At 31.3% G+C, this 19,104-nt stretch overlaps 1 long non-coding RNA gene across 8 annotated transcripts; it reads right to left on the bottom strand.

Annotated features, from left to right (window-relative positions):
* Window positions 1–5,197: 5,197 nt before the first annotated feature.
* LOC129312456 (uncharacterized) lies at window positions 5,198–11,767 on the bottom strand. Of its 8 annotated transcripts, none has more exons than XR_008593583.1 (6): window positions 11,471–11,767; window positions 11,242–11,350; window positions 8,413–8,470; window positions 7,056–7,501; window positions 6,274–6,529; window positions 5,198–5,346 (listed from the first exon to the last, which is right to left on the bottom strand). It is a non-coding gene; the product is annotated as an uncharacterized LOC129312456 (long non-coding RNA). The 8 variants fall into 8 exon arrangements; XR_008593582.1 differs by having other exon boundaries at window positions 5,198–5,439; XR_008593585.1 differs by lacking the exon at window positions 5,198–5,346 and having other exon boundaries at window positions 6,179–6,529; window positions 7,056–7,198; window positions 7,385–7,501.
* Window positions 11,768–19,104: the final 7,337 nt, after the last annotated feature.

The raw sequence follows: 19,104 nt of genomic DNA on the forward strand, positions 1-19,104 counted from the left end.
TTAAAAAAATATTTTATAAAATTAAGGGATTAAATTAAAATCTTATGTAAAGTTAGAGGATTAAAATTTTTTAAAATGTCCTCGTCATTTAATTATTAGAAGGGTGAAAGGAAAAAAAAAATATTCATGATCTTTTTTCTTTAAAGATACCTAGTATCTTTAAGTGAATGTGGATGCAAAAAATATCCATAAAGTTGGGTTAATGGATGCAATTTTACTCGGACTGCCCAAAATGACAAATGTCCTTGATATTGTAGAGTAGGCTCAACAATCATACCAGGTATCAAGTTCTCATTAGACATTGTCCACTTCTCTCACCTATCCTTTTCTCTCCTCTGTGTCTCTCTCTCTCTTGTTTTTTGGCATTTCCCGCTCTCCTCTCCTCTCTCTTCTTTTTTCTTTTTCTTTTTCTTTTTTAAAAATCAATGTCTTCTTCCCTCTCAAGATCAACGTCCCCAAGTTTACTTGCCTTCACAGCCCCAACCCGTTTGCTTCTCCCTCTTCTTCGCGTCTCCACCATCCTCTTCCTCTCTATTCTCAACTTATATAGTCTAAGGGTGTTCAAAACTAATTTAAAGTGATCACACTAAACTACACGGTCTCAAATCAACATGAATTGATCAAAATTAACTATAAACAAAATTTGGTTTGGTTTTTCTTTTGATAAAATTGATTGATTTAATTTGATTCAAGTTTTTATTTTTGGAAACTTAAATCAAAATAAATCAAGTCTTATTATATTATATTTATTATATATATTTTTATAAATTTTCTCAAAGTTTTTTTCTTTTTTCAAGTTTAATTATTTATAAATTATTGGTAAAAATAAGTTACAACAAGCTAAATGTTATTTATAATTATTTAAGATAATTTTTAATTTTATAATCAAGTATTTAAAAGATACACTACTACAAAAATCTAAATATAAGACGCCATAAAAAGTGACAATTAAATAAAAATATATCATATATGAGAAAAGTGGGTGATGGTCAGAATATAAATGATGGGTTTTTAAATACCAGTCATTTATTGTCAGACCTTTAAATGATGGGTGTTTTAAACACCCGTTATTTAAAGGTTAAAAAACCTTTCAATTTCTTAATTTAAAAAATAAAAAGAAACTAAATTTTAAATGACGAGTGTTATAAATACCCGTCATTTAAAGTCTGACAATAAATGATGGGTGACTAGTGTTATAAATACCTATCATTTAAAGTCTGATAATAAATGATGGTATTTATAACACCCATCATTTAAAGTTTAATTTCTTATTTAAAAAATCATCATTTATTGTAGTCCAACATTTCATTTTCTAGAGCAAAAAAAAACAATAAAAAAATTTTAAACTTTAAATAATGGCTATTTAAAACACCCATCATTTAAAGTCTAAACAATATATAACAGGTTTTGCAAATACCCCTCATATATTGTTACCCAACATTTCAGTTTCTAAAAGCTAAAAAAAAAAAAAAATTAAAAAAAATGTAAACTTTAAATGACGGGTGTTTTAAACACCTGTCATTTAAAGTCTTGCAAATATATGAAGGGTGTTTAAAACACCTGTCATTTATATTGGAATAAATTATGAGTGTTTAAAAGATTCATCATTTATTACCTTTTTTAATCAGTTTTCATGCTCATTTTTCATTCCCACCCGTTCGTCTTCTCGCATATCCTCTCTTCTCTACTTGCACACGAAATCGATAGGAATCTCTCAATCTTCCTCAAATGTTTCCGTTGAACATCTTCGTCCTCTCCGATGTGAAAGTGCCACCACCTACATTGTCGATTGCCATCTCGTTTTCTTTCTCTGTGTGTTTCATCCTCTCTTCCCCAAGGTACGTGGGTGTGTGATTTTTATGATTTTTCTTCATTATCTTCCAATATCCTTAGATTTCTAGATTATGAGATTTATTTATTTAATGTTATAGATTGTTTTATTACTTGATTTTTATTGTTTAAATTTTTCTTCATTTGTTGCCCATTTTGTTATTGTGAGATGTTGAAAATTGTTAATGTTTGATGTGTTATTGACTTGAAAATGGTAGTAGATGATACAATTAGCCTTAGGATGATTGTTAAGATGAAAATTAGTGATCAAATGGAATATTTATTATGGTTGTATTTTTCTACGAATTTTGACTAATTTATTTCAATAATTTTTAATTTAAATTCATGCCATATTTGATCAAAATAGTTTTGAAACTAGTGTGCCAATTTTCATTACAATTGGAGTTGAATTAGATTTCTAAAACTGACGTGCAATTTCTATAAAAATCATTGCTATTTTATTAAGATTTTTACATTTGCCAAAGAATGTTTTTTTCTTGGCTTGGAATTGATAATATAAGATATGTGTAACCTTAAAATGATCAATGAGATAGAAAACATTGATTCAAAATGATATTTATGGTGTTTTTCTTTTTTTCTATGATTTTTGAAAGAATTTTAGATATAATTTTATAATAATTTGAAAATATTATTTTGTAAGAATTTTGTTAATGTTGTGATTGTATATGGTTGAAATAAATTTGTTGAGTGATATATCAGGACTAAAAAGAAGACTTTAGCTTGAAAAATACTTTCTTTATACTGTTATGCTACCGAATTTTTTTCAATAGTTGAAGGAATATGTGAATGCTTATGCATTGTGACTCATGATTCATTAAAAATGCTTTCTTTATGCTGTTATGCTGCCAAATTTTTTTTTTCAGTGATTGAAGGAATATGTGAATGCTCATCCATTGTGACTCATGATTCATTAATTACTCTATATTATATGTAGAGTAGACAATTTCTTTATTGATAATCTTTCTATCATTCCTTTCCTCTCTATATTCATGAGTCACTAATCACATTTTTTTGAATGAATTATCTTTTAGATTAAAGTTATGGATAAAGAATGGATGTCTGCCAATTGATTAAGTAAATAATATTTGAATGGTGTGAAAGAGTTTATGAGGTTTGCTCTTGAGCATATAAAAGACCCTAGAAGAATAGCGTGTCCTTGTGTAAGATATGATCTTTTGAAGTAAATTAGTATATATGAGTTGGAAGACCATTTAGTGTGCTATGGAATTGATGAAAATTATAAGTGTTGGCATAAGCATGGAGAGATTAGAGAGGATGAGTGTACCAGTAATTGGAAGTATAGAGGAAGCTTTGAATTAGATGATTATGACATAAATACTTATAAGGGTGATTGTTGTGAAGAGATGGCCAATGCAATTGAAAAGGAATTTGAGAATTATCTTGAAGTGTTAGAGATGTTGAAAAGTGGCACAGAAAAGCCCTTATATGATGGTTGCACCGAATTCACAAAGTTGTTCGTGGTGTTGAAATTGTACAACCTGAAAGTGAGCAATGGATAGAGTGATAAGAGCTTTATAGAAAATCTTACACTTATAAAACAACTTCTACCTACAAACAATGAGCTTCTAAGGCTATGTATGAGGTAAAATAAATGTTACGTTCAATTGGCATAAGTTATGAGAAAATACACACTTGTTCTAATGATTGCATATTATTTAAAAATGAATATGCATCATTAACAAAGTGTCAAAAATGTAATGTCTTGCGCTACAAAGTGAATGGGAAGAATCCAGAGAAAGTTTTATGGTACATTCTCATTGTACCTAGATTTAAATGGCTGTACATTAGTGTAGAGAATGCAAAAAATTTGACATAGCATGCAAATAAATGGATCAAAGATGGGAAGTTATAACATCTAGTTGACTCTTCTCAATGAAAAAAATTGATCTTGATTACCCTAACTTTAGAGCAGAAGATAGAAACCTTCGCCTCGTATTATCTACTGATGGAATGAATCCACATGAGCTTTAAAGTAGCATTCACAGTACATGGCCAGTTATTTTCATAATTTACAACTTACCTTCATGGTTATATATGAAGCCAAAATATATGACGCTATCCATTATAACTTCGTGGCCAAAATAGCCGAGAAATGATAGACATATTTGGTTCCTTTAATTGAAGATTTGAAATTGTTGTGGGAGCTCAATCTTGAGGTATATGTGTTCAATTTAAGAGCATTGTTGTTTGGCACAATCAATGATTTTTCAACATATGGTAATTTGTTAGGGTATAATATCAAAGGAAAATTCGGATGTCCTATTTGTGAAGAGGGCATACATTCAATTATATTAGAATATAGCATGAAAAATGTCTATCTCAGACATCATAAATGATTGCATCCTAATCATTATTATCAACGCTTGAAAAAAAAATTTCAATAGGAATTCAAAAAAAAGTAAGGCACCTATGCCACTGATAGGCAAGCAACATTTTGATAAGGTGAAGAATTTGAATATCGAGTTTGGCAAATCTTTTACAAAGCATATTGGGACATATGGGTGAAAGAAAAGATCTATTTTTTTTTTACCTACCATATTGACAATTCTTATATGTGAAACATTTTCTTGATGTCATGCATATTGAGAAAAATACGTGTGACGGTTTAATTGGTACATTAGTTCATATTTAGAGAAAGACCAAAGATGACATTAAGACAATACTTGATATGATTTCTATGGAGATAAGGGAAGAGTTGACTTCACAAGAAAAAAGAAGTTGCACATTTCTACATGTAGCGGCTCATACAGTGTCTAAAAAAGGAAAGAAGACTTTTTTTTTAGTCTTGCTACTGTTAAAGTGCCAATGAGGTGCTCTTCAAATATTAAGGGTCTTGTGTCATTAAAAGGCTTTGAAGCTGAAGGGTTTAAAATTACATAATTGCTACGTATTGATGAAAAATTTTATTCCAATGGCAATACGTTTTATTTTACCCGATATGATTCAAGCCACGATCACAAAATTGTTTTTTTTTTCAAGTCTTTATGTAGTAAAATGGCTAACCAAACAAAATTGCCAAAATTGTAAAGCTGAATTGTGTTAATCTTGTGTGAACTTGAAATGTATTTTCCGCATGTATTCTTTAATATAATGGTGCACCTCACTATTTATTTAGTTAGAGAGATACAAATGTGTAATTTAATTTTCTCAAGATAGATGTATCCATTTAAGCGTTACATGAAGATACTAAAAGGATACGTGAAAAATTAGAGTCAGCCTGAAGGTTATATAGTTAAACAATACATTTGTGAAAAGGCAATTGAATTTTATATTGAATACTTATCAAATGTCAATCATATTAGTCTTCCGACTTCTCGACATGATGTAGAACTAATGGAGAAGGAATTATGGGCAATAAAGTAATTACAATCTCTAACTCACAATGAAAACAAGCACATTTATATGTATTACACAACTCTGGAGAGGTTGAGGAGTATGTAGAGATGCATATGGCCAAGCTTAAACAGGATAACCCTAATAGATCAAAAATTTTGTATGTAGATAAGCATAATAAGAGTTTTACAATTTGACTAAAACAGCACATTCTTGAGAAGTTGACTATCAATCCTGATACAATTTTTGAAAAATTAAAATGATTGGTAAAAGATCCAAATAAACAAGTTTTTTCCTTCACCAGCTATTTCATTAATGGGTATACATTTATACCAAAGAGCAAGATGATCAAAGCACAATGCAAAATAATAATATAACTCTTATATTTCAAGTAATGCATATATCTAGTGCTAAAGACACACTTCTACAAAAAATGCTTTTCAAAGCACTTAATTTTTGTCTATAGCCAACGCTCCTATATATATGAGAGCGCTTTTTCTAGAAGCACTCTTGCGAGATTGGATTACGGGAGCACTTTTGCTTTTCCTAAAAGTGCTCCCGTAGATCTTTACAAAATACCTACAAGAGCACTTTTCTCATAAGCACTCCTATAGGCCTTCACAAAATGCCCACAAGAGCGCTTTCCTTAGAAGCACTCTTTTTGGATGCCTTACAAGAGCACCTCTTCTGAAAAGCTCTCTTGTATATATATTTAAAAAAAAATAAAAATTTTCCCTTCTTACAACATTCTCTAAGTAAATTTAGAAATGATTAATTTTACAAAACCTACAAATTTTACTTGTATCATCACTATCAAATAAATTTCATCACAAAAATAACTTGTCATATTAATAATTAATGAATGGTCTAAAAAACGAACCACTCCAATTCATTTTTTAAATAAAAAAATATACATAAATTTAGTAGAATCAAATTGATACACATCCCTCACATTCACTACCAACTCTGGACATGCTAAATAAATTTATTCCTTAAAAAATTGTCATGGTAACTAAAAATCAACTAACTTCAACTTAAAGAATGAAATTGATAATAAAACATTAGTACCTCCCTTAACTTCATGAATATTGGATTTCCCAACAATGACAGCTCCACAGAAACATTGGACGCTTAACATAGCAAGCATCCTTCTTACGAGGCCTTTCTTTGTGCAGCCACTACGTTCCACTACAAGGAAATCCAAAACAACTAGTATACCTAACAAGATATCACAAAAAGGAAATGTGTGGGTGTAACTAAAAAGATACTGCAAACGAAACCTCAACGATCCCAAATCCTTCTTTCACTTTCTTCCCTTTAGACACTGCACAAAATAGACAAATTAGACTTACACAACCATGGTCTAGTGGCATAATAATTTATTACATGTTTGTTTAAAATTTATGAATCATGAACAATATTGCAACCGAACAAGCCCATTATGAGATGTCTAACTTGTTAATTACAGCATTTGAAAAGACAAATTAAAGACATAGAATAGCATAAAGATTAAGAAATTGAAATTATTAATCTAGAAAATCCAAAAGGAAAACAAATTACATCCATATGTATCAAACAGCAGAACAAGAGGCAGTCAGTATCAAGAACGAGCATATTTTCAAACAATAGGCATTTCTTATATGCACTTTTGATTATATAAGGAGAAACTAAAAAAAAAAAAACATTGAAAGAAATTAATAATCTAGATCATTCACATACAAAAATTCCCACACCATGAACATCAAAGAATGTTATCAATTGGGAAGAGAAAGCATAAAACAAATTGTGTGGCTTACAAGAATAACTATGATATATTCCATAGCTATACACATACAACAGAGCCAACCTACCCCATCAGTACTGCTTCACATGGTATTATTAACCTTTAATAGAATCACTATACTCCACTTCCAATGTCCAGCCTATTGCAGCTGCGTCTAGTCATGGAAGTGCAAAATTTGCCGACAAGTAAAATCAGTGCTGCTTTTATACCCTGCAATAATGCAGCAATATCATGAAGTCATAAATCTTCAAACAGTTAGGCATGAAGTTTTTTTTCCCAAACTAATATCAAAATAACTTTTGGGATCCGCCAAATATAAGCAAAAGGGAAGAACAAGTTGTATCACAGAGAGCTCGTGCAAAACATGGCATAACAGTACGCTGTTAGGAGTCGTACAGCGGTAGGGCCATTACAGAAGATAAGGAAAAAAAGAAACAGCTAGGCTGGCTGGCTGGCTATCACATTTTGTGTTGAAATCCTTCTGGCAATCTTGTTTGGACCATACAGGAAGAGCTGTATAAAGCCAACAAAGAACATATCAGATAATTCTTTCTCCAAAACAAGCTGGTTAAAATTTGATGCATTTGACATTACAAGATTAACTAATAAATTTTCATAAACAATGAAAACAAAAGCACATGCCAAGCGGTAAGTCCAAGTCCACCATCCAATGCTGCTCCTTCAACTACAGGAGAACTAGAGTCCAACTAGAGAAAATCCATGATAGAAAATATACCATAAACATAGAAATGAAGGGGGTGTTACATCTTCAACTTATATTCATGATACAAAACTGATTTAAAAAAACATAATTGACACGTCTAAACAAAACTCTAAATATGAAAATGTGGCACGACGAGCTTTTGAATATCCATTAAAGGTCTTGCGTTTGTGAAATGAAAATTTTAAGCTATCTTACCAAGTGACCATTACTGCTAGCTGTTGAAGAACCAAAATAGTTCAAAATACCCTATTTTTTTAATCTTATTGAGATGAAAAAGAAAGTTGGTTAGGTACTGTCACACCCTAAAAATTAGACGTTACCGGCACAGGATATATGCACAAACATACATCCTTTAAGCCTTAAGCAAGAAAATTCTAATTTAACATCTTAATTTATTTGAAATAGGGTTGGAAATCACGGTAACATTTTTTTTCCATGCAAACAAAAGATACTAAACCCGATGCAGGGATTTTCGTAGAACTTCCTCTGTAAATAAGACACCTCGAATCTCTACAATAACTATTTACAAATAAATTAATAATACGGAACTTTATTCCTCGACAACAGGCAATCTATATAAATTTCCAAACCAAAAGTACATCTATAGTTAATATGGAGCACCTAAATTATTGTCTCAACATAAAACACATAATTGAAAATATACATCAAAAGAAAAGACATTCTTAAAATAAATATTCACCTAATACAGAAGCAAGCTTTTCAATGATCGGCAGGAGGTTCATCGTCAACTAATGAATCTGGGACCAAAAATATTTTTTTCCAGTGAATAGCATCCCCAATAAATAAATTTTAAAGAAAGATAAATAAATAAATAAATTCAAGAATGATGTAGAATAATTGAAATGAGAATAATTCTAAACAAAAAACTTGCTTTTGAAATCATAATCATAATCATAAAGATGAGAGTAAACTAAAATTATGTGATTTTAATTATACTTAAGAAAATAATCGATTATACATAAATAGAAGTGATACACTTGTTAATTAAAACCATTGAAATTTCAAGTTCACAAGTTGATTAAAACTTTAGAATTTTGAGGACTTAACAGAACAGGTAACAAACGTAGACACTCAATCCACAAAGGTAAATAACCAAATGCAGCTTATGCCACGAAAACAAACGTGGACACACATTCCACGATGATAAGTAACCAAACGCAACCAAAGCCACAAAACAAACGTGGACACACAGTTCACGAGAGTAATGCTGATCAAATGCGGCTTAAAGCCACGAAACAAATGTGAGTACAATGCTCATGAATAACCATCTCTCCGTTCTAGATGTGTTGGCCATCGCACGGGACTAGCACCTCCTATAAACACCTTGCTAGCTAGGTATACCATGACGCGCCAAGAGCTAACAGAACTGTCGTTAGCAACCAATATTCTATATAAATCCTCTAAAAATCACTTTTCAAATATGCGAGAAAAATCATTTTTGAAATACAATTTGCATTCTCAATACCAAACTCGCATGAATCATTTCAAATCTCAAAGCTTGTCAGAATAATATTTCATAGCTAATATACAAGCTTATATGAGTTGAGTAACTAAGAATTTCCAAAGTAAAATAAACAAAGATGCCTTCATCAATCTTGAAAAATATATTTCGTAAAGAAAATACATGCATATACCATAATTTAATTAACTTTCATCATCATTCTATAATTTCCAAAATCAAAATGATTTAACTAACAAAGTACATGATAGTTATCGTAGTTGTTAAAATGATTTATTTGAAAATGTAAAATATTTCAAAAACAAACTAATTTTATTGAAAAAAATAATAATGAGGTGCTATTCACTTACCCATAAAGTCCCCAAGTGCAAATTCCCTCTTTAAAGTCAAGTCCTCTTTCTTCTAAACACCTTATTCAACATAAAAGATAATTCAATGATCTTTACTCAAGTTTAATAAGATCTTTTACGATATCAACAACACCATGATCACTTAAGTTTTTGACTAAATATAATTTATGCCTCAATTCCTCCAGCCTCTACTATACTCACTATATAATCCCTTTATTTAACACTTTGTTTCTATTCAACCCTCTCTCTCTCTCTCTCTCTCTCTCACACAACCAACCTTGTATAAATTTACATCATCCTTAATCTCACAAAAATTTCAATGTTCTTTTGGCACCCATCTTATCAAGCACCTTAGGTGCATCTCAAAATCAAGTGTCAAAACAATATCCAATAGATATTCCAAAAATCAATACATAAATAGGAATTAGTGCTTGAATTATTAATGAAAATATTCTCTTCAAAATATCTATTCCTCATCCCAACTTCCTCTCAACATTTTATCAACCATCTCATATGCATCTAAATTCAAACAAATACCAAGCCTCTTCTTCCTTATGTCCTTTCCCAAAATTTCTCAATTTCAATATTTAGATAAACCAATTTCCTAAATTTCATCCTTTCATCTAAATTTAAAAATAAACTCAAAATAAATTCAAATCCACACTGCACCTAACTCTAAAAATCTAAAAGTTCCAACTTGCCTAAACCCCTTTGTCAATGTTCGAACATCCAGCAGCAAAGCAAGTAGAAAACCACAATCTCTGAAATTTAAACACACCAACAGGACCAACAAAGAGAAGGGAGTTCGAACTCCTCACCTTCAATCAGCAGCAGAAAAAGCAAGGAGAGAAAAAGGATCGCACAACATTGAACAGGGGAGGAGGGGATTCTGACATAGCTGCAACGAGGAAGGCAAATGAGAGGCTGCCGGTAACATATAACAGCAGCACCACAAGCTTCTCCAACGACCAAGCTCCTCACACAACCTCCGACACATACACCGACTGGGGACGTCGAACAGAGACATGAAGGATGATAACTGAAATCCTAAACAGTTATACCCCAAAGAAGCAGACACGAACGGCGACGAACGGCGACGCTTATGATAGAAGAAGTAGGTGGAGGAAGACCAAAGTTCTCTCATTTTCTCGGTGGTTTCTGGAGCTCTCTGTAAAATAGAGGTGCAGAACAAGGAAGGAAGGAGGAAGGTCGCACAAACACCTCGGCAACGGCGGACGGGACTCTGATGCTCCCGTGCCGACGACGCGATGAGGCAGAGGAAGGAGAAGACAAGAACGAAACTTCTGGTCCCAGAATTCTCTCTCTCTCCCCGATGGTTCCGTGAACGCTGACTGGGGAAGGGAATAAAAATATCTTATGCTGCCAGGGATATAATGGTAATTTTCTAAAAATTGAAAAAGAAGAAAATCCCACTCGGAGGATTCAAACCTGAATCCTCAGGTTATATGAGTATTGCTACTAAACCATCAATTTACCTTAAAAAATTTACTTTCAATATATATACATATAATATATTTATTATATTTTATCATCACTTTTCAGTTAATTAATTTATTATTTATTATTATTGTTATTGTTATTGTTATTATTATTTTTCATTAGGTTATGACAAGTACCCTGCAAATCAAACCCAACACAGTAAACCCAGGAATCAAACTAGTGAAATTAAAATACCAACATTAGCGGACGAGTCCTGATGAATCAATTCTAATACATCCTTCAAGCCTCTCATCAATTTAGTGTCTACGTTCTTATTTGTAGACCCGTTCAAGGTAACCTCAACAATCCTTGTTAAAAAAAAAAAAAAAAAAGAAAAAGAAAGTTACACAACAAGCTGGAAAATATCTAGAGCAGTAAATACACAAGAACAAGAATAAAGGGAGGAGTCGAGACTCAGAGAAGTTTACCCCATGGCAGCAATGGATCACGAGAACTACAGATCGACGGCAAGAACGACACGAACCCACAGAGGAATTCGACCGCAAAACGGCATAAGAGAGCTGAACGTATCTCAATGGCGCGAACGGACTTTGACCTGACAGAAAACGCGCTCAGATCGTGGAACGGTGTGATGAATCTTACAGAAATTGATTTCGACGGTGCGATGATCTAAAGGGACTTCGGCAGCGAATGGCATCGACTTCGACGGCGGACAACGTGGGGCTGCAGGGGAGAAGAGAGGAGCTCGAGGGTGGGTGTGGGATCTGTTCAATCTTCAAAAGCGAGTAGCAGATAAAGACCTAGATATAAAAAGTTGATATTGTTTTATCTATCTTTTATATTTTTCAAATATAAAATTATATATACAATAAAAAATTAATGTTATATTATTTAACTTTTATATTCATAAAATACAAAATTGTTATATACAACAAAAAATTAAATTTATAATTGCGTAAATCTTAATGACTATATAAAATAAACTTTTACACATTATTTTTATTAAAATAGTTTGTAATTATAAGACATTAAAATTAATAAATTAACTAAAAATTAAACTCAAAACTAAATTAAAAATAATAATATTAAATATATTAATAACTAAATATAAATAACATTATTAATATATTATTCATAAATTAATTAAAATATTCAATTATTAACATTAAATAATATATTAATTATTTAACTATTATTTTTTATTTTTTTTTATAATACCTTCTAGAGCACTCCAAATTGAAACACTCTATTATGTCTAATCTAATATAGCGCTTCAACCAAAGCGCTCCCATATGTTGATTTCTTTCTTTAAACTTCTTACTTTTTCTTTTTTTTGTCAAAACATATGCGAGCGCTTCAATGAAAAGTGCTCCTATAAGCCCATATCATTTAAGCTTAAAGAGCACTTTTTTAAAAGCGCTCCGTTAGATTTATTTGTTTTAAAATTATTTTTTAAAGTTTATATGGGAGCACTTTTTCGTGAAAGCGCTCCCATATTCTTTGGATTTCAAAGCACTTTAAAAAAAGTGCTCCCAAAGATTCTGTATTTATTTTTAGGAGTGTTTTTCATTTAAGTGCTTTAAAATAGATACTCCATAAATATTTTTTGTAGCAATGATAAAAATTTTTGTATGTAAAAATGTCATATTTTAAGATAATATTTAAAGAGTTAGATTACATCAAATTTCAATTTTAATTTAGTTATAACTGGGTTGATCATAAAAATGATCTTAAAGTTAATGACTTGGGGTCTTTAGTGGTGGATCTTAATAGAAAAGGTTATAAAGATGAGCCTTTTGGCTTTACAAGCTCAACAAGTGTTTTTTGTTCTGATTCGGCTAAGGCAAATTGGTCTATCATTTTATTGAGTAGTAAAACAGACAAAAATATGAATGATTCTACAGTTGAAGATGATCTATTTATAGGGACATCATTTGAAAACTTCATTGAGGATGAAGCTTTTTATATGAGAAATGATCATAATGAAGGTGTTTGAATTTCAAAGAAAAGAGGTAAAGCATTCAAGTAACGAAGGAGAACAAAGATAAAAAATGTATAAGAAAAAGAAAAAGAACATTTAAACTTGTTGGTTACTTGTTTTGTGTGACTTAAATTTTTATTATTATTTATTATGTACTATATTTGTCTTATAATGTGTGATTTACATTAAACCTGTAAATTACTTATTACGTGCTTTATTTTTTTTATACTATTATTTATCATTTATTTTTTTCTACTTTTGTAGGTAAATGGCTTCTCAAAGAATTGCTGGTCTTAGTAGACCCAGCAATGCTAATCTTAGTGTTGACATGAATGACTAGAAAATTCAACAAGAAGCAAGTCAAATAATAAGAGGATTGACATTAATAGCTAAGTGAATAGAAGAAAGGCTACAAAAATATGAAGTTGAATGAAATTTCAAAGGTCAACCTATCAAGACCAACAGAAATAAATTCATCAATTATATAGGGGTTATGACAAAAGCAAATGTGTCAATTACAATTAGGCACCGGAACGATGTTAGTCCAGCTACAAAAAATTATATTTGGGAGCAAGCGAAGTTAAAATACTTTTCTCACATCGTTGTGGTTAATTGAAATTACTTAATTAAAAATCTAATTAATTGTCTTGGTTTACAGTCAACGTTTGCAATTAATGCTAGTTGGATGAAATTTGTCATCCAACAAGCTAGAAAGGCAATGCAGACATTTTGGTATTTCATGGGGGCGAAATACATTAAAAAATAGGAGGAAACATTAGTGCTAAGGTCCCCAACTTGATAAGGCCATTAGTTTCACAAGAATAGTGGGATAAATTTGTTGCTTAATGTCTCGAGGGACAATTTCAAGTAAGAATAATGCGATGAATTAATATTTTTATTATTGTCAATATATTTAATTTTATTGATATGATTTTATATGTTTTGCACAGGAGTTGAGCCACAAAAAGAAAGAGTTACATGAGAAAAATCTATATCCTTACAAGAAGGGTGTATAAGATGTAATAGCCTAGAAATAATAATAAATAATATATGTATAATAATAATAATACAAATATATTAGGTTGTTTAGAGTATATTTTATTTATGTTTGGAGTAATTATGACAATATGAAGTGTTGGTAGAGTGGGAGTATGTGATACCCATTACTAAGATCACAAGTTCGAATCTCTTGATGCTAAATGGGATTTTATTTTTGTTTTAGCTCCTCCAAAATTACTAAACAGCCCTCTCTTCCATTTGATTATTATTCTCTTCTTTCCTTTCTAATACACGTGTACAAAGCTGAAGAGGGACCTAGAAATTTTGTCTCTAAAGCTTTCAAGGTTCAGACTAAAGAAAATCACTGTCCATCATCTTCCTGTCCTCCATTCTATGCTCAGTACTAGTGGAAGTGGAGGCTTGTCACTGTTCTAATACGTTCAAGTCCTTCTTTGTGCTCCCTACCTTTGTTTGTTTTTCTTATTGCTGTTTACCTTTACTGTGCACATCTGAGTCATTGGTTGATGGAAGAAATCAAGTCGTTGGAGTTGGTGTGCTGATCATGAACCTGAATCGACACTGAATTCATTCTTCTTCTCGTGAGTGATGCTCTATTTTCCTTCTTTCTAGTTCAAACAAAAATCTCATCTTCTCTTCCTATTCGATTGACAGCCTCTTGATCTCTCCCTCCATTATTCTGTTCGTTTGTGGTTGGGGAGTGAAGGAAGAGCTAGTATGGTGCTGTGGAAGAATTAATTCGTAGGTTGAGGCTACAGTATTTCTGTATTCTTCTTCCCTTGTTCAGTTGTAGATTCAGTTTTCTTCTTCCTTGTGTGTGCACACTGTCGGCTAACTAAGGTTAGAAATTTTGAATTCTTTCAATTGTTGGTTCTATTATGCGTGTGAATGGATGGAATGATAGAGTTAAATGTTGAAAATGTTTCTCCTTTGTGCTACTTTCGTGACTGTATGTGTTGTGTATGGAGGGAAAAACTTGAATAAGTTGAAATATACAATAAGAAAAGGAAGATGATGATAGTGTAGATTTAAATTCTCAATTGGAAATAATTGGATATTGGTATTGTAAGATTTATGGAAACTGAAATTTGGAAGGAAGTGTTTGTAAATCAAAAGATGATTTATTAAATTTTGTTTACTAATATCATTATAGGATGTGTGGAAGAAGAGGATCCCAATAGAAATTGAAGAAAGAATATTTTAGGAATTTGAAACTTCAACAAGTAAGTGAATAGCATTTTCTTTAATTTATTTTATTGTCATAGGCTATTATCGAAACATTTTATTTTTATGAATTACATTAATTTTGAAAATTATAGAATATTAATGAAGGACAAATGAATTATGATATGTGCATTTATTTATTCTCAAAAGTGTATTTCCAAGATTGATGAAAGCATTCTTGTATGGTTGTTAAGCTTTGAAATGTATTAGCTACTCAAGTACTATAAGTTTGGTATATTAGCTATAAAGTATAATTTTTGCAAATTTTGAGATTTAAAACAATTCATGCGAGTTTGGTATTGAGAATGGTAATTTTATTATAACAATAATTATTTTACTTGCATGTTTGAAATGTGATTATTAAGCTTTGTACCCCCATTTGATTTCATGGCCTGAGTCGAGTTTGGTTATTTACCCTCGTAGACTGTGTGTCCATGTTTGTTTCATAGCTTCGGCTATGTTTGGTTACGTACCCTCATAGATTGTGTGTTTATGTTTGTTTTTATAGCATAAGTTGCGTTTGGTTATTTATCCTCGTGGACTGCATGTCCATGTTTGTTACCTGTTCTGTCGAGTTCTCAAAATTTTAAATATTGACTAATATGTGTTTTCAAAATTTACATGATTTTAGCTAGCAATTGTGTCACTCTGATTTATGCATAAGTAAATTATTTTTTTAAGCATGATAAAATAAGTTGCTTCCAATTTACTCTTATTGTACGAATATGGTTATGATTTACAGACATATAAGTTTATTATGTTGAATCATTATCTTTTCAATTAGTTTATACCATCATATTAGTTGTGTCAATTTAAAATTTTAAATTTTACTTTGGGAATACTATTCATTAAAAAATTTATTTTGGCTTCAAAATTGTTAGCTGATGCTAATCCCACCATCAACCTTTGAAAGGCAATATAGCTACATTGGGTGGAAATTTTGATTGGTACTGTTACTTTTGATGTAAATATATAGGTCGTATGTATATTTGATGTAAAAGAAAGATTAGTGCTCCACAAAGGTTGTTGTTAGTGTTTTATTTTGATATATATATATACTGTGGCTGGCGGGAGGGAGCTAAGCTCCTAATTGATACTGTATTTTGTGAAAAATTTTATTGTAGAATTTTCAGAAGATTCTATTTATAAAGGAGGTTCTGTCGAAATTTCTACAAAAATGTTGAAATTTTCTTATAACAGTTTATAGCAAAAGTATTATAGTTTCTATATAATATGATTATTTTTTAGAAAACAGATTGAATTTTCATGTTAAGGCTTACGAGAACACGCAATGTAGTTTGCACCTGTGCTGGTCACCCTCTGTTTTCGGGGTGTGACATAGGATATGTAGGAATTGAGGAACAAATAGTAAGTTAATATTTATACTATATAATTTTAGCTTATTTCATAAATATATATACTATACTGACATTCAAATTTATTTAAATTCATAGATTGAGCGAGAAGGTTCAGGGGCAAGCTCAGTTTCACATCACAAACTCTTCATAGAAGGCTAAACTAATAAAGAAGGAAACATTGTTGATGAACGTGTTTAAGAGCTTGCAAACAAGTGTGTAAGTACATTAACTTAATATTTTTTTATAATCAATCAACTAATTTAACTTTCTTACTATGTATTGCATAGGCCGAGATCGAAAAAAATGGCACGCCTGATGATGATGCCTTGGGCAAGGTATTAGGTAATCCCGAATACCCTAATTGAGTTAGGGAACATGGCTTTAGTGTTTCAAAAAAACAAATATTCAGGTCATAGAAGAAGGCAAGATTAATAAAAGATGTGGGTGCAAGGGCTAAGATTGCCACCTTGAAAGAAGAGCTATCTAGGCAACGGAACATAATTAAAGTTTTACTAAAGGACAAGGAGAGGCGGGAGGCAGAGTTTCATATTAGTCCTAGCGGGAAAGGTAGTTATATCGTCATGCAGCCTGTTGGAGATACTAGACCCACGTCTATCACTGCCTTCGGGGAACCAAATTTTTAAGGAATTGGATTTGATTATCAATCTAGCCCTTTCATGCTTGCAAGTTAACCCTCAATCAAGGCCAACCATGCAAATCATAGCTCATATGCTAAAGCCATGAACAAGAGATTGCTCAAAATTAAGTTGTAATTGATATGTGTTCATACTATGAATTTGCCGTTTACAATTTACATTACGAACAAGTCATGTTCATATGAAGATAGATGTATGTATGCCACTTTTTCTTGATTGAAATGTATTTTGTTGAGTGTTAAAATAATAATCCCTTAGTCCAAAATTATAAAATACTTTTGAACAAAATTTCATATGTCAATAAATCTTATTAAATACACCTAGCAACTTTATTTTTTTAAAATAAAAATATAAACTTTCAAAAATACCCTTTACATGACAACCATTGTAATGACCCAAAATAAAATATTATAAAATTATAATTAATAATTGAATTAACCCAAAAGCTTGAGAAAAAAACATTTAAAAAAATTTAAATGTTGATCATAAAGTCATTTGATTATATTTTTATATATTTTTAGAGTAAATTAATCAAAGTAATTGATGGCTCAATAATAATTGTTATTGGCTTTAACTTTAATATTTGGGTTTGAATCCTCCCATGTTGAGAGTGGAATTTTTATTTTCTTTAATTTCTCCAAATTACCATTTTGTCCACAGAGAATCAGACAAAAAAAATGTTTTATTTCTTCCATCCTCCTCTTCCTCATTTTCGAAGACTCTAGACCAAGTGAGAGGGGGAGAGAGATCGTCCTTCACTTGCTTCTTCCATCCTCCCTTCGTCGTCGTTCAAATCGCCAATCATGCGATCGAGTGCAGTGGTTCAGATAGCTGATCCTTGGTTGCTCACTCCGTTAGCCTCTGCGTCCTTCTCTGTCGTTGGTATGATCTGACCCTCTTTCTCTTTCTTCATTTCTTCCATTCGAGAGTTGTGAGCAAACAAGTAGCTGGTTTAGGATTTGTGGGGGGTCCAGTTCGTGTGTTGGAGGATGGTCAGTTACTGTTTTCTTCTCCCTTGTTCAGATTCAATTCTGTCTTCTTCCTCCCCTGTAATTTGTCGATGCCGATCGCTGTCGTGGTGGGGATTTTTTTTAACTCATAGCTTCTTCCACTCTGCTTGTTGCCATCGGAATCGTGAGTGGCAATAAAATTTATCCTCAATCCCCCTGTTTTTGTGTTGCTGCGTGTGTGCTTCCATGGTTCCTTGATTTTCTTCTCCCCAACTCCTGTTAATTTTTTTCTCATTTCTGTCGTTGGTGATTCTGAGGTGAAAAGCCTTGATCTCTGCTTTCTTTCTCCTTGATAACTCAATGCTCGTGTGTGATGAAACAATATGGAAGTTGCAATTTTTCTCTTGATTATTTTTGGCTGCTGTTCGTGGTTGTAAATACATATATATATGTATTAATTTTTTTTTATTGAAGCTGATGACACATATAGGTTATAATTTTTCTGTTAAATTAATTTTGTTTGGATTGGTTGATGCTGAAAATTGTTACAGTGAAGCTAGAAGAGAATAGTTTAGATGTGGGACTTAAAGATTGGTACTTATAAAATGTTTGTTGAAATGTTTGTTAGAGGATGTTGTAAAGAAGATTTGACTCAGGGATTAATAATATGTGATTATTGGAATTTTTGGAGATGGATAGCTTGTTAATGAAATATTTAAATGCTAGAGTTTATACGAGGGGATTGAAAAGGATATATATTTGGTGCTTGATAAAAAGCTAATGAGAAATAAATAAATATATATATATATATATATATTATGTATAAAGCTTTGGTTTTAAAGTTTTAAATTTATTATAGTTGATTATTGGTGGAAATGTTGAAAGGAATTATTGTAATGGTTGGGAGCTGAATAA

This window comes from Prosopis cineraria, unplaced genomic scaffold (assembly GCF_029017545.1).
Source record: "Prosopis cineraria cultivar Desert tree isolate PC_DT_omini unplaced genomic scaffold, ASM2901754v1 PC6, whole genome shotgun sequence".
In the NCBI taxonomy this organism is placed as follows: Eukaryota; Viridiplantae; Streptophyta; class Magnoliopsida; order Fabales; family Fabaceae; genus Prosopis; species Prosopis cineraria.